The sequence below is a fragment of the Acanthochromis polyacanthus genome, chromosome 1 (assembly GCF_021347895.1).
Source record: "Acanthochromis polyacanthus isolate Apoly-LR-REF ecotype Palm Island chromosome 1, KAUST_Apoly_ChrSc, whole genome shotgun sequence".
Taxonomy (NCBI): domain Eukaryota; kingdom Metazoa; phylum Chordata; class Actinopteri; family Pomacentridae; genus Acanthochromis; species Acanthochromis polyacanthus.
The window spans coordinates 50429933-50445258 of record NC_067113.1 but is presented as its reverse complement, the minus strand read 5'-3'; the positions used below and the strand labels follow the sequence as shown (position 1 = coordinate 50445258).

The following is a 15326-nucleotide window of genomic DNA, read 5'->3' as shown; positions in this document are numbered from 1 at the left end:
TCTTTGTCTCATGTAAACAACACAGCTTCAGTTCGTCTCTCTCGGTGTTATGTGGCTGCAGTTTCAGGACCCCACTTTGTTTTTTTGTAAATCATGACATTCCTACCTACTGAAATGGATGATGACTAAAGTGCACCCACATTCCACCCAAATATGGTACTTTCTGTCCAAATGCTGACACATTTAAAGGTTTATTCTTCCCAAATAGTAGAGTAATGGCCTTTTCTGGAATTATAGTGCCCTCACTGATCTTTAAATGACACTGAAATCATTGTGCTGATGGGAAGAAAGAAAGGTTTACGTGAAGGTGATGTCATATTTTGACAGCACAAAAGAGGACTCTGTGGTTTCGTATAAGAATATACATTTATAAACTGTTCTGTACTGTTAACATGAGAGTCATATGGAGGGTTTTCATTAATTTGGACAAAAACTTTTTCTGCAGAATGTAAAAATGTCAGACTAGGACTTTTGAGGGACAGTGCCCCACATTGATATCACTGGTTTTCAAAACTTAACCCTTCCTAATGTTGAATTTGTAAAAACACACACACACACAAAAAAAACATATGTACGCTCTCATCTAATACAGCAACATAACTTTTATAAAAGTATTATTATCTGTCTAAAAATCTAACTAGGTGACTAATTAAACTGATACTACAATCTTATATTAGTTTACTGTGTCACTATCTACTACAGGCTAAATATCCCTCCATGTTGTCATTTTAAATATTCATACTAATAAAGTTAAGTTATATCTTTTTCCTATAGGCCCCTCAGTTGTACATTAATCACCAATAATTAAACTTTTTTAAACCATGTATATTTTTTTATGTTACCTAATATTCATGTTGCAGTTCAGAGCAACATCACATTTTTAAGAACACAGGCATCTTCTCCAGGTCATGGAGGAAGAAGTTCTTTTCAAGATTTTAACATGTACTTTTAAAATAACAACGCTGCAGTCTGTCATGATTTAATCACCCTCTAAATTTGTTTACTTAAGCATCCTTCTTGTGTATATTGTATTGATTTTCCAAAAATATATATCTGAGTAAAAAGAATAGACATTGTTCCTAAGGGTTGGGCATCTTTAACTGGTTTACCAAACTTTCTAACTTGCAAATTGTGGTTTTAAACATTTATTCCAGTTTAACTTGGTTTCTAAGAGCTAGCAGGCATGTGCTAATCTTCTCACTTACTTTATTACAAGTGGCACCTCCAGAAATTTTTCACAAGGGTGACAAGATGAGGCCACTGACAATATTTGGGCTGGCACACAATAACAAAAGTCATAAATTAATTTCAGAAATTAGGTTTGTATAGGGTGGTTGAAAATTAAAACAGCATGAGAAAGTCTTATTTTATAGATAATGTTACTAATTACCTGATGTACATAAATTAATATAAGCACAATTAACATTTCAAGGTGACCACTGTTCATAGAGTCCAGAAGAATAGATACTGTTTAATATTTAAAGGGAAAAAAAGTTCACCTACAGGCAAAACATTCAGTTTATTTAGATGTGACTGTTCCATAACAACAAACATGAACAAAATATTCATTAAAGAATAGAACAAGTCATAAATAATGAGGAATGAAGAGATTGTAAATATACAGTGCAGTGTACACTGTGTTAAAGTTGCAGTCATGTGTGTGTGTGTATATTTTATTATGCATAAGTGTTTGTGTGTGTACACCTACATGTTATATATGTATATATATATATATATATATATATATATATATTTACATTACATCTGATGTGCCTTTGCTGTCAGAGATGAAGTGCAATAATCTGAATATTGAACTTTATTATTTCAATACTGAAATTTACGTCCTCATGAGATGATAATTTATCAAACTACGGAAATATATGGCGTGACAAAATGTATTTTATCGTTACTCTGCTGCCTGTTGCCATATTTTGGGTTAATGATTAGAAAGGTCATGTCCTATAGCACATATATATGCATAACAATGTCACTGCTACAAATATTCTGCAAAATATCCCTGAAAATTTTGATTCTTATCAGACTTTCACAGTAAAGTACCACCAAGCTAAGATTACATGGGAATCAGTTGTGTAAATAATGATAAAACTGTCACAAACTGTGACACTGTGTGGCAGCTCTCCTGCCTGAGGTGAAGAAAAGCATGTTGGGATAATTTCTAATTACAATCATAGTTATAGGTAATTATTGAAGTTACCGCTGTGTTGTGTTGTCTTGTGTGAAATGTGAGCATCTCCTCTGCTTTGGAGGTGCTCATTTGGAAGGTATTTAATAAACTCAGAGGAAAAACTCCCAGAAACAGCTGGAAGCAACAAACTAAACTTCAGCTCCCGTTAATGTTTTGAAGTTAGATTGTGCTTCTGTCAACCAAAGACACAAACTGTTTTTTGTGGTCTCTGTGATGTTTATGAACAGCCACACAGCTGACTTTCTGCTGCTATATGTATGGCCATTACAGTCATCAGTGCTGCTTTCACTTGCACTCAGATGCATTGAAACTTCTCATTGGAGATTCAGTAAATGAACTTGACCTATCAGATCTGGGTTGGCCAATGAGATTTCAGGGGTGGCCTTGTCCCCCCTTCCGAGGCGCCTCTGTTTATTGCAAAACCAGATATTAGATTTACATTTCCAGATACCATCAGCCAACATTTCATCAGTCAGATATGGAGAGGATTAGCTGTGGCTGAAAATCTGCTCTGAAACAAAACACCAGCTCATATAATATTCTGACAATGTCGGAAACAATGTCTACAACCCATGGGTAAAAATCTCCTTTAATTAATTTCAACACACTTTATTGGCTTGGTATTTGGCACAAGCTTCAAGACCAGATCATAGTTTGTGTCAGTGTGTGTGTGTGTGACACTCCCTCCATACACAGAACAACAACAACAGTTAAGCAACCAGTTTGTATAGTGAACACACAAATAAGGTCTATACATTTTAGTGGGGCGGGGGACTTAGATGACTGTGGTGATAGAAAACTGTAAAAGAGAAAATGAGTCAAAGACTTTATTTCTCTCATGTGCCTCATAAAGTCCCAATCTAATCACTTTGAAGCTGTTGTCTCACATCTGGCATTGCTTATGTTTTGATACTTGAATAATCAAAGGCATATTTTGGTCTCAGCTGATGGAGCTGAGAATATATCAGTCAGCAATAGATACCTATATATAGATATTTTCTAATATTGCTTATTTAATGTATGAAACAGTAGAAAGGTAACATATTTTTTGTTCTCTGCAATCCTAGACTTTCATCCCCTTGCAGTGGCCTCTTTCACTGCCATGGTCACCTTGGTTTGTGTTTCTGCACTTCCACTAAAGCATACTGTGCATACGGCCTTTTTCATGTAAACACTATATTTTTTAAATGCTTGCATCTCGTCTCCTCGGCTGTTTGTTGCCTTCTTCATGTGAATGTGAGAGAGAGTGAGATAATATGACAGGGGAGCTGTTTGCTGAAGCCCGTGGAGTGTGGCAGAGTGGTTCAGAGAGAGGAAGAGCTGATGAGAAACATAGTGGCAAAGAGAGCGCGATAGCAGAGGCAACAGTGATCAGGTGAGGATAACGGAGAGGCAGAGGAGCTGCAGAAACAGGCGATTTTACATGGAAAAAGGCAGCCATGCACAACTGACAGCAACTCTCCTCACTTCCACGTCTCCCTCTCATCCTCTCTGTTCTCCTTCCCCTTGAAGGATGTTCAGGTCTGTTCTAATACAAAACATTTATATTCGCTGAGAGGGTTGTTGATCCCTTTAAAGGGCCCATATGGTGAACAGCCTGTTTTTATTGTGCTTTGTACTTCGTCTAAACTCGGAGGTTTAAAATAAAAGCAATTGAGATATGAAGATGTTTACCACAACTAGATAGTATCCCAGGTTTACAAGCCAGTAAGAATTTTATTGAGCTGCTACATTCAGACTGCTGTCTCACAGTCCACCAGGTTCGTTTACTTTCTAGAGCTGCTTCTGCTAACTCTGTAAGTAGCAGCCACAAGCAACATTCACCAAATGGTCTGCTGTTGGCTGCAAGAGTGAACACAACAGCCTTCATGCACTCCCAGCATCTGAAGAACTAAACTCCAAGTGGATTACTTTTATTATTGACAGCAGTGTCACGACAACAATAAGAAAACCTTACTGCTGGAACATTGTGCAGCTAATGTGGCTAATGTTACTATTTGATTTGATTGTATGGTCAAATTTTAGAGCTCTACAGAAACTGTAATGCTTTGGGACAGTCAGAAATGCAGCAAACTTTGAGACTGATATGAAGGACTGGGTTGGTTACCGTGTTTTCACATCACCGGTTGTGCTTCAACTTCAGCTGCTGATGGCGTACATCTGTTTAGTTTACTTCTCTCCTTCTCTCTGTGCTGACATATACTGTATTTAATACAACCAAATTCCATAAAGAGCTGTTCTCGTTTACGTTTTATTGTTTTCTTGTTGACAACTGAACAAGTGTAAAACTGTGAGTTAAACACAGCCCATTAAGACTACAGGTTAAAGAGCAGTCACTTCAAAGCCATTTCCAGTCTGCTGCTCTACACTGCTTAAAAAAAATTGATTTCATGACCATAACATCACCTGACAAACTCACCAAACACATGAGGTATGAACAGACACTCTGTATGTCCGTGGAAAATGCTTGTTCCGAGAGAAAGCTGGTTTCTTTCACATTTGTGATGGCTGTCCTGTGGTCACCTGTTTTGCTCCAAACTTTAAATCACAGAGGCAGAGAGAGTCTTCTTCCTGAAGGGCCCGTGGACAGCAGTTGCTCAGCTGCACTTAAAGCTAAAATGCGTAATGAGCCACTTTTGCAGAGCTGAAAAATTAAAAGACACATTCTGGGAAAATGTGAAACTTTCATTAATTAGCTGAAAAGGGGTACAATGTGGGACCTTTAATAATTTCTCATGCCCTCCATGAAGTGATCAATTTCTAATGCCACTGCACTGAAAGAAGCATGTATTTTTCACATTTGTACAAGATCATTATGCAGTAATGATAACAATGAAAAAAAAAAACCTCCAGACTCAGTAAATTTGAAGAGGTACTTTGATGCAATCCCATCTTGTCCCAAAAAGTTTTGCTCTTGGCTGCAGCATATGGGGCTTAGTGATGACCACAACTTTATAAACCTCTCCACAATCACAGAAATTATACAGGGACTGACTTGATGATGCTTAGATGTAAGTGTGGTCAATTCCAGTGTCAGTGTTTAGGTCTTTATTTGTCTGTTTTTGCTTTAATCAACACCTGCAAGCAGAATTACTGTATTTTTAAATTGCCAGTATACCATGATGAAACTAATCAGTGTGTGTATTGTCTTATTAAGCTTTAATTATGTATTTCTTTACATGACACTGAAGGCATTTAAGTGGAGAGCTCACAATGTATTTGCCTACAAAGCTCATGCAGCCTTTTAATGAATTTAAGCTATTTTTAATTTAATCAGAACATATCAGGCCTATTTATAGACTCCTGGGTCACATTAAGCAAAGCTATTTGTGAACATTACAATATTAGCACATCATGCTTGACAAAAAGCTAAATCCAGTATACATAATCCAAAAATATTTGACGTAAACATTGATTTGAATAGTTTAAAACTTATCATTGGATACACAGAAGCTGTGTTCATTAATGCAAAACATCTAAAGTGTCCCTCTGTGCTTTTAACTTATATTCTGTAACTTCATCAAGGGCAAAGACAAAGCAGTTAACTGCAATGTCCCCTGTGGCTGCCAACACCTACGTCCTTGGTATTCGGGCGCAGAGTGTGTCATGCATTTTCAAAATAGCGATCCTGACATGAATACCAAGCCTTATAATGATAGTGCAAACACCTTGAGTTATAAACAGGGTGGGAGATTAACACCAGCTTCCAGCTAAATGTGGCTAAATTACGGCCAGGCCTCTGCTGGACACACCCCCTGGGATTTAACATGGGGGATGCAGGCAAAAACTAATTTCATCGTAAACCATAATGTGTTTTGCCTCACACAAATGCTCTGTTAAACCAAATTGTACATGAATGTTCTCCCTGTAAGCAGCTCCCGTCAGAAATTTACGTTTGTCAGGTTCAAAACAGAAATTAAAATCCAGCCAATGTGGCCCTAAAACTGCCAGCCAGATTGTGTTTTGTCGCAAGTTATTAGCAAACTTTTTAATAGCAGAAGCGTCTTTAGTCTGTCACTCGTTGTTAGCGGGTTCAGCAATTGGTGTTTTGTATCTGTGTAGCGGGATGATCACAGATGAGGAAGGTAAAAGAAAGAATGATGAAAGAAAAGAGACGGAAATAAATACAGTGGAAAGGAGGACATAAAAACAGAGAGAGGCAGGTCTATATGCCACAGGCTTTCTCCTCAGCAGCAGTAGCTGAGACTCTCTCTGCATGACCTGCCTGCCTCTGTGTGTGTGTGTGTGTGTGTGTGTTTGCGCAGCATGCATTTTTTTCTGTTTTTCTGTCTCCCTCTGTCTGCCTCATATCACAGCTGTGTGTGTGTGTGTGTGTGTGTGTGTGTTCTTGTACTTGCTACATGGTGAGGACCATTTTCTGCATTTAACTATCAAAGTGAGGACATTTTTACAAAGTGAGGACATTTTGGCCGGTCCTCACTTTGAAACAGCCATGTTTGAGGGTGAAGACTTGTTTTTAGAGAACAGGTATGAATTGAGGTTTGGTTAGGGTTAGGGTAAGGATTAAGTTTAGGCAATCAGTTGTGATGGTTAAGGTTAGGGTAAGGCTGTAGGAAATGCATTACGCCTATGGATGTCCTCACTAAGATAGAAGTACAAACATGTGTGTGTGTGTGTGTGTGTGTGTGTGTGTGTGTGTGTGTGTGTGTGTGTGTGTGTGTGTGTGTGTGTGTGTGCGTGCACGTGCATGCTCACTGCTGCTGTGGTGTGTCATGCCCCTCTTAGAAAACCCGCTGGGTCCTAGCTAGCACTCACACTGAGCGAAAGAGGGGAAGGAAGAGAGCTATGGATGGGTGAGGGAACGGAGAGGAAAAAGGGGGAAGTTGAAAAATAAAAGTGAGAAAGATGAGAACGAATCAGCATGTTAAAATAGAGGGTCGAAAGATACGCTAAGAGAATTGAAAAAGGAGGAGAGATGCTGGAACAGAGGTGAGAGTGTGAAGCCAGCTGTTTGTGTGTGTCCAATACAGAACGTTTCCTAAGTTTCTGCTTGTCATGCAACCAGATATGTGTGTGTATGTGTGTGTGTGTTTGTGCGTGTTTGTGCAACTTTATGTGCCCGTATTTGATGATTCAGGGGAGGGCTCTAACTGGATAATTGCTCGCCTCATCTGCACCCGCAGCGATTGCCGGTTGCCAAGGTTACGTGGGCGTGTGTCAACACGTCCCCCTGAAGGCCGACACCTTCCTGAATGGATATTACCATGACTCTGTAGATTCTTTCTTCTCTCTAATCCACACACACACAACATCAAGTGGGCTGCGCCTGCACACAGCAGCATATGAAAGAGAAAGCGGACAGTAACAATGCCCCGAGTGTCCTGAGATCTTTTTGTGTGTGTTTGTCTGTGTGTGCGTGCATGTGTGTGCATGCATGCATGCAATGAATCTTTTATGTTCCTTCAGGTGTTTCCTTGCTTCACCAGGGCTTCACCTACAGTACAGTGCTGAAACATGCCCTATATGTGTGTTTGTGTGTGTGTGTGTATGTGTGTGTGTGTGTGTGTGTGTGTGTGTGTGTGTGTGTGTGTGTGTGTGTCTGTGTGTTATACTCCTTCCTTCAAAGCCTCTCTGCTCTCTCTCCTCTTTCCCTTCCAGCTTTCTCATTGTGTTGCTGCTTCTCGCTCCCTCCTCTGTCTTCTGTTCGATTCTTTCTGGGAACCTTTGTTTCATGTCGTCCCTCCCTCTCTCTTTTTCTCTAAACCTATGATTCAATCAATAAAGGTGAAAATGCCGAAAAGAAAAAGAAACAGCCAAATTTCCTGTGTGGATTAAATAATTTAAATGCACAGCAGGCAATTCCTGTTGCTAGAATCTCTCAAAACAATGGTAGAAGACGTAGTTTTTATGACATTGTGAAGCAGTATGGGATCGTGGGAGTTTTCCCCACAATTGTCTGATGTGACGCAGGCGGAAAATAGGCAGAAGAGTTATTGTATAAAAGTTTGAGCATTAACCAAGACAAAGTTTGTGCCTTTTGTTGATGGAGGCATGAACAGACCTCAAACACATTAACAGGACCTGCAGCTTAATTTGTTGCTTCCAGCTGTTTGTAGGCGTTTGTCCTCTGAGTTTATTACATACCTGCAGCATCACACCTGCAGCAAATTGCAAACTTATCTTTTAGATGCACTGACAAGCTAAACTGCTACCGTAACTAATGACATCTGTCAACGAAGCAAATATATTGAACTGACTGTGATCCCTCACAAGTGATCAGTACAAGCAATAGAATAAAAAGCAACCCAGCAGCTTGCTATTTTGCCTACTTCTTCCACTTCTTCTTCCCAGGGCACCAGATTGCAACCCAAATAGCTCCTAATGCAACCTTTATTTTGAGAGTATATGAGTTAATATTTAATGTGGTTGCATTAGTGCTAGTGAACACTGAGGCAACCATCTGAGGATATAGGTAGCACCGGTGCCACCATAAAGATTGTTTCGGCCTCTTACTTATCGTTTGGTGTTTTACGTGTTTCACATTGAATAAAATTGCATATTTCTCTGTGTCTGAATATTTTTGGAAGTCTTTGAGATAATGTAGGTACACAGACAAACACAGTATACAGCATCAGTCTTGTCATTTTTAAACATCTAAAAGCCAAAATTTTACTCTTAATAAGGTTTTAAATGGGTATGCTTTAGATATAAATCTTCTTTTCCGTTAAGGACCCAACAGCTGAATGTTTGAACGTGCACCACATGGGCGTGAATACTCTGAGCAGTGAGTCCCTGGTTTGATTCCCACCCGTAAGGACTATTTCATGCTTTTCACTTCCGAATCTGTTCACATTACAGTAGAGAAGCATCAGTCTGCTACGTGGAAACACACGTGAGGATATAGAAGCTGGTTTCAGATTGCATTATGACACCGTGTTTATGTGATCATTCTTGAAGTTTGCCTGTGGATGAACAGAGCACAGGATATCTGGAGAAATTAGAACTTCCCAGAGGGATCAAACCTCTGACTCCTCTCCACAGCCTCCACAGCAGTGAGGATGTCTTGTCCTCCTACGTCAGATCTTTCTACCCTTCAGCTCCTCAGATGGTGTTGACTCCTAGTAAACTCACGCTGTCGTTTCCTCAGATTTTCAGCTCGTCACTCAAGGTTGAAGGTCCTTCTGACTCCTCTATTCTGTTTGCACTATGTTGATGGAAAGCATGTCAAGTCCAAACTCCTCATATCAAGCATCTGTTTAAGCACTGCTTGCTCTCATGGTTCATCTACAGTTGGTTCACTTGTAGTCCCTGCAGACCCTCACATATTTGGGTGGATGACGAAATTTACATCATGTGTCCTGTTGTCCGCTCAAAGCACTGATTGCTCCTAAGCAGGATATTTCATACGTCTGTTTCTGCAGCAGCGTTTTTCAGTTCATCCTGAGAGATCCCAGGTCAGATGAGATACGTAAAACCTCCAGTGAGTTCTGGGTCTACCTTGGGGCCTCCTTCATGTCGGACCTGTCCAGAAAACCTCCAGTCTCCCGGGAAAAAGCAGCAACTCTGGTCCAAACTCCCCTCAGACGTCTGAGCTCCTCACCTCATCAGTTAAACTGAACCTAGCCACCTATAGAGAGAAACTCTTCAGCGGCGTGTGCCTCATTCTTTCGATCTCTATCCAGAGCAAGAGCAGCAGGGAGAGGTGAGGGTGACAAGCTGGAATAATACCATGATGCTGGCTAATGAACACTGAGGTATTACTGAAAACACCCGAAAAGGTGGGAGAGACAGGAGAAGAAGTTGAGCGGGTAAAAAATGTAGATGGCGGGAGTAGAACGGGAGGGGCTGGTGCATACAGAGGGAGATAACAGGAGGTCACTGCCAGGAGATGCGAAGCCTGTGTTTCTCTGTGTATCCGTCTCTCTCTTTCATCCCTCTCCATCTATCTCCACCTCCATTTCTTTCTCTTTGTTCCTTTTTGTTCACTTTCTCTTCCCTCTCTCTGACAGCTCGTCTGTGCTCCCGTCTCGCCACAGTGCCTCAAAGGCTGGATGTGTGCGTTCATATATGTGTGTGTGTGTGTGTGTGTGTGTTATGCACTGCCGCCTTGCTCCAATTTTTTGCACCACACAGGCTGCCTAGGTGTGTGTGTGTGTGTGTGTGTGTGTGTCCTCAACAATGCTTTTCTTTTCTGCCAGCTCTGCAGTCTGACATAGGAGATTTTTCAGCCGTGTGCTCTCTCCCTCAGTAGTCAGCATTTTGGCATTTTCTCAATGCACTCTGTCATCTGTTGGCATGAATAGGCTGCATATTGTTGTGTGTGTATGTTAGTGTGTGTGTGCGCGTTTTCTGGCTGGAATTTACTCTATCTCTCTGTTTGTCTGTATTTGTGCAGAGGACCATGAAGGTGGAAAACAGCTAATTTTCAATCTTAGAAATTACACTTGGCAGGTTTTTGATGCGGACATACACATGCCAGTAGCGGCGATTGACGCAGGCAGAAATCAATCGAGCTCACGAGCGAAGCGTGACACCGAGCGGAGTCAGGCTCGAAGAAGACAACAACCGAGTCGTCTCCCAGGACAAACCTATTCGAAGGATTTAACCAGCATCTGTTCAATATCTGGGTCTCACCTGGGTTAAGTCTCAGGATTTAGCCCGGAGAGAAAACAGAAATTTGACAGAGACACTGAATGCTTTTAGGTCGGGCTGTTTTGTGTGCTGAAGCTTTCGATTTACCAGTCGATCTACGTTCCAGACCGCAGTCATGAGCTCTGGGTAATGACCGGAAGAATGAGGTGGCAGATAGAAGCGACTGAAATGAGTTTTCTCCATAGGGTGGCTGGGCTCAGCCTTAGAAATAGGATGGGAAGCTCGGACATCCGGAGGGAGCTCGGAGTAGAGTTGCTGCTCCTTCATGTCTAAAGAAGCCAGCTGAGGTGGTTCATGCATCTGATTGGGTGTTTTGCTTTGGAGGTTTTCCAGGCATCCCCACATGGCAAGAGACCACAGTGTAGGACCAGAAACTACTGGAGGATTTACCTATCTCACCTGGCCTGTGAACATCTTGAGATCCCCAAAGAAGAACTAAAAAAAAAAACCCATTTCAACCTGTTCAACCATGAAACCTGACCCCAGATAAAATGGAAGAAAATGGATGTTTTGTGTACCAACAAATTAAGCAAAAATCACACAATTAGTTGAGTAAAAAAGCCAATCTGGACCTAAAACTGCAGTTGGTAAAATCCAGACAAATCCATGCCAAAATACCTTTTAAGCTTTTAGCCTGAGAGATTTCAAACCAACGAATTATCGACACAGCTGAATGAAACACATCAGCATTCAGCGCACAGATGACTCACCGATAGTGGCTGAATCTGCTGCCACACAGATGTTTTACTCACCAGCTGTGCTGCCACATCAAAGAAAAGTTAAATATCTAAAAGTTTTTAAATCCTAATGCAGTGTGATGTTATTCATCTCACATTCTCTTCGTTTTTGCTGCTCATTGTCATTTAAAGAAATTTCTCTTCACATAAAACAGGGCATAATAAATAATCTGAAACAAAACTCGAACTGATTTTTTTTTCAGTTTTTACAGTTTCTGGCCCTGATAAATGGTGCAATTTTGGTAATTTTTTTTAAAAGATGTTATAATTTCAAGCCAGAGGGCAGGTTTTTGGGTTCAGGAAGAAGTTGTAATGCAGAGAGTCAAAGGAAGAAAGGAAGAAGCGATAAAAAAAGAGATTTAGGAAGACTGGTGAAGTTGACACAAGCACACAAAAAAACAATTCCTCATAAGGTAAATCATTTAATCTTAGGGTGCAGATTCAGACATAGGTGCAGGTCAATGTCAGGGTAAAGGTTACTTTTTGGCAAGTAGCGATTACAGCGTGGATTAGGCTCCAGCTCCACGAAATGAATGTAAGTCAATGTCGTGCCCTTTGAAGTGATGGAAACATGACTGTGTGTGTGTGTGTGTGTGTGTGTGTTTTCTGACCTGACACAGTACAAGGCTTCCCAGCAATTTATAGGCCAGATGAATCAATTCAGAGACAAGCAGTAAATCAGGCCAGACCAGCCGAGACTTGCACTGCTTCATCCCCAAATGAACATGTGATCCAAACTAAAGCTGTGTGTCTGTGTGTGTCTCTGACTCAAAATGTGCAGATTTCTTTTTGCGTTTTACTTTGCGATATTGGACCATGTGTGTGTGTGTGTGTGTGTGTGTGTGTGTGTGTGTGTGTGTGTGTGTGTAGCCAGGTTCTGGCTATACTTGTGGGGACCAAATGTCCCCACAACTATAGGAAAACCAAAAAACATGTCATTTGTGGGGACCTCATTTGGGTCCCCACAAATGGAAACAGTGTTTTCTTGGCCATGTTGTTGTTACTGAATAAAGTAAAAGTGCAAAAACATTTCTTTTGGGTTAGCCATTGTTTTGGTCTGGGTTAAGGTTAGGCTTAGGGTAAGGGTTAGGGGTTAGATATGAATGGGAGTCAATGGTATGTCTCCACAATGATAGAAAAACACAGTATGTGTGTGTGTGTGTGTGTGGGTGGGTGGTAATTTCTCCAGGGAGGGGATCAGGAGACCAGTGTAGTTTGGAACTCCAGGGTACCAGGGGGAAATCAGGGGATCTGACCCAGCCTCGGTGGCTCCTCTCTGGGCCTCCCGATCAGGGATTCCGACTCTCCCAGAGTTCAGTAGTCCAGTGCCAGCGAGTGCTCTCTCAGTTGTGCCATTTCCACTGAGAAGCCAAACACCAATTGATTTATTAGTGTGTGACTTCCCGAACAATGTTGCAGCATGACTGTATGGAACATCAGTTCTAGTGGAAGCCAATTACCTAAAAACAATCATGTGACTACGCTGTGAAAGCATTTTTGGAATGGTCATTTTAAAATAGTCATTTACCGCTACTGCACAGATTTTCTCAGTTTTGTTAAATTAGTAGTAAAATCACTGGGGTTAAAACTACATGTAAACTGTATAAAGACAGACAAAAAATACAGGTCAAAGCTGTAAATAATATCAAAAATATCTGTATTTTTACAAACAGCAATTCATTGTTTTGTAGATATATAGATGTACCCACAAACAAAATGACCTGCACTGAGCACAGGTGTGTGTTATGTATGTGTACGTTATGTACGGATACACATGACCTACATATGTCGCAGGCAGCGTGAATTGATGGGACTCAGAAACACCCCTACAATTTAATCAGTTGTTCCTTGTATCATTTCTGATGGATAAGTCTCAATAAATCCGCAGCGGTCGATTTGTAGTAGGATCGCAATCATGTGATCGTCAGCAGGCAGCTGATGTAGTGTTCACTTATTGTCATGGTTACAGTGATGCTGTGCCGCTATCTCGGGATGATGCAGAAAGCTTTAACAAATCCCTGGATCCAGACTATAAGCTGCATCAGTGCCAAAATCTAATCACTTGGTCCTTGTGTCATTTCTGATCTTCCCTGAAAATTTCATCCAAATCCGTTGGTCTGTTGAGCCAACTTTTGAGCCATGTTGCTAACAGACAGACAGACCAACGCCGATCGTCACATAACGCCAAAGCTCCTCCTCCTTCGCGTGAGAACAACATGAGAACAACTTTTTATGGGTGTCTGGATGCCCAGTTGGTGGGAGGAGATCTGGGAAACAGGCACAAATAGAACAAGAAAAGGAGAATTTCAGACTGATGGTGAAACAAAAACATGAGAATATGAGAGAGTAAGGAGGAATGAGCTTAGTGGTGGAGTGACAGAACAAAGCAGAAGGATGCAGAGAAACAGATGGCGATACAGAGCAGGGAGAGGTGTGAGAACGAGGGAAAAGGAGACATAGAAAGAGTGGGGAGGAGAAATATAGAGAAGATATATTTAGAGAAAGAGGGAGAGAGTTTTAGCCTCCCAGCTAGAGGCATGACTCATCTTCTGCCAGCTGACAGAAGGATGGATGGAGACGAGGAGGGGGGAGATGGACGGAGTCAGGGAGAGGGAGATGGAGGAGAGGGGGAGCGTGATGGAGAGAGAGGAAAGGGGGAGCGTGATGGAGAGAGAGGAAAGGGGGACAGCGGAGAGGGGTGATGGAGGGTGAAAAACAGAATAAATGAGGGTGAGTTTCCACAGGCCATCGTACATGCAACCACACATGTATACAGGAGGGGGAGAAAAAAAAACAAAGAGACAGATATAAAGCCCAAGGCCTCTGCAAAGCCCATCTCAGCTGCTTTCAAGTCCCACTGCTTTTCCCCCAGGGCTGTGTGAGAGCGAGGGAGGACGATGTGAGCAGTAAATTTCCCCGCAGCCAGCTGCATTTGGCACTTTGTTGCTGCACACGTGTGCGATTGTGCATGTGTGTGTTTTGTAAACGGAAGAGACGTGAAGAAAGAGGGACAAAGAGTGACGAGGTACATTGATAGTAAGGAGCAGGCGTGATTTAATGGGTTTGTGGTTGAATTTCACTTTTTGAGTTCTTTACAAGCGTGTCCATGTGTGTGCACAAAGCTACCATACATTATGTGTCAGCTCTGATTTGTTTTTCTCCAAGTTTTTTGCAGGAAAAACAGCAGGAGCTCAACGTTTTCTGCCAGATAAGAGAGGCTCGGCATGAAAATGCTGCACAGAAAGAAAGCACAGCAGTTTTACACATAAAATCGACTTCAAATTCCTCATCAAGTTGAATGTTTTTGGAGTATTTTGCTTGGAAAAGACAAAGACTACGCCTCAGTCCCTCACATGAACCTCCTTCACGTACAAACATTTGCATTGCGAAAGCAGCGTTGAGCAAAACCTTGAATCCCTAAATGCCTCCTCAGGGTCAGTGTTCTGCAGCGGTGCCTGACCTCTGACCTCCTGATGGAGGCAGCAGAAGAGGAAAAGAAACTTGTTTTTGTGTTGAATGCAAAAAAACATGTTTGTACTCATCCTGTGTGGAGAAAAAAATCCATATTTACCACTCAGAGGTACAGCAGAGAGGGGAATGTATGTGCATTTCTTCAGCACTGTTAAAATCTAATGTGAGATGTTTGTGCTTTCTAATAGTTAATATAATGTTGCTAATCCAGGCTTTACATGAAAAAGAAATATAAAATAGTTCATATTAGTTGCATCTGCATTACAGTAAAAACAGCTTCAAAATCCTTGGCAAACATC

The 15326-nt window shown here is 41.3% G+C and overlaps 1 protein-coding gene across 1 annotated transcript in view; it reads left to right on the top strand.

The window, feature by feature from the left end:
• The window catches only part of wnt5b (wingless-type MMTV integration site family, member 5b), a 107680-nt gene that overhangs the window by 67568 nt on the left and 24786 nt on the right, over positions 1-15326 (top strand). The gene's annotated exons all lie outside the window — the stretch shown is intronic.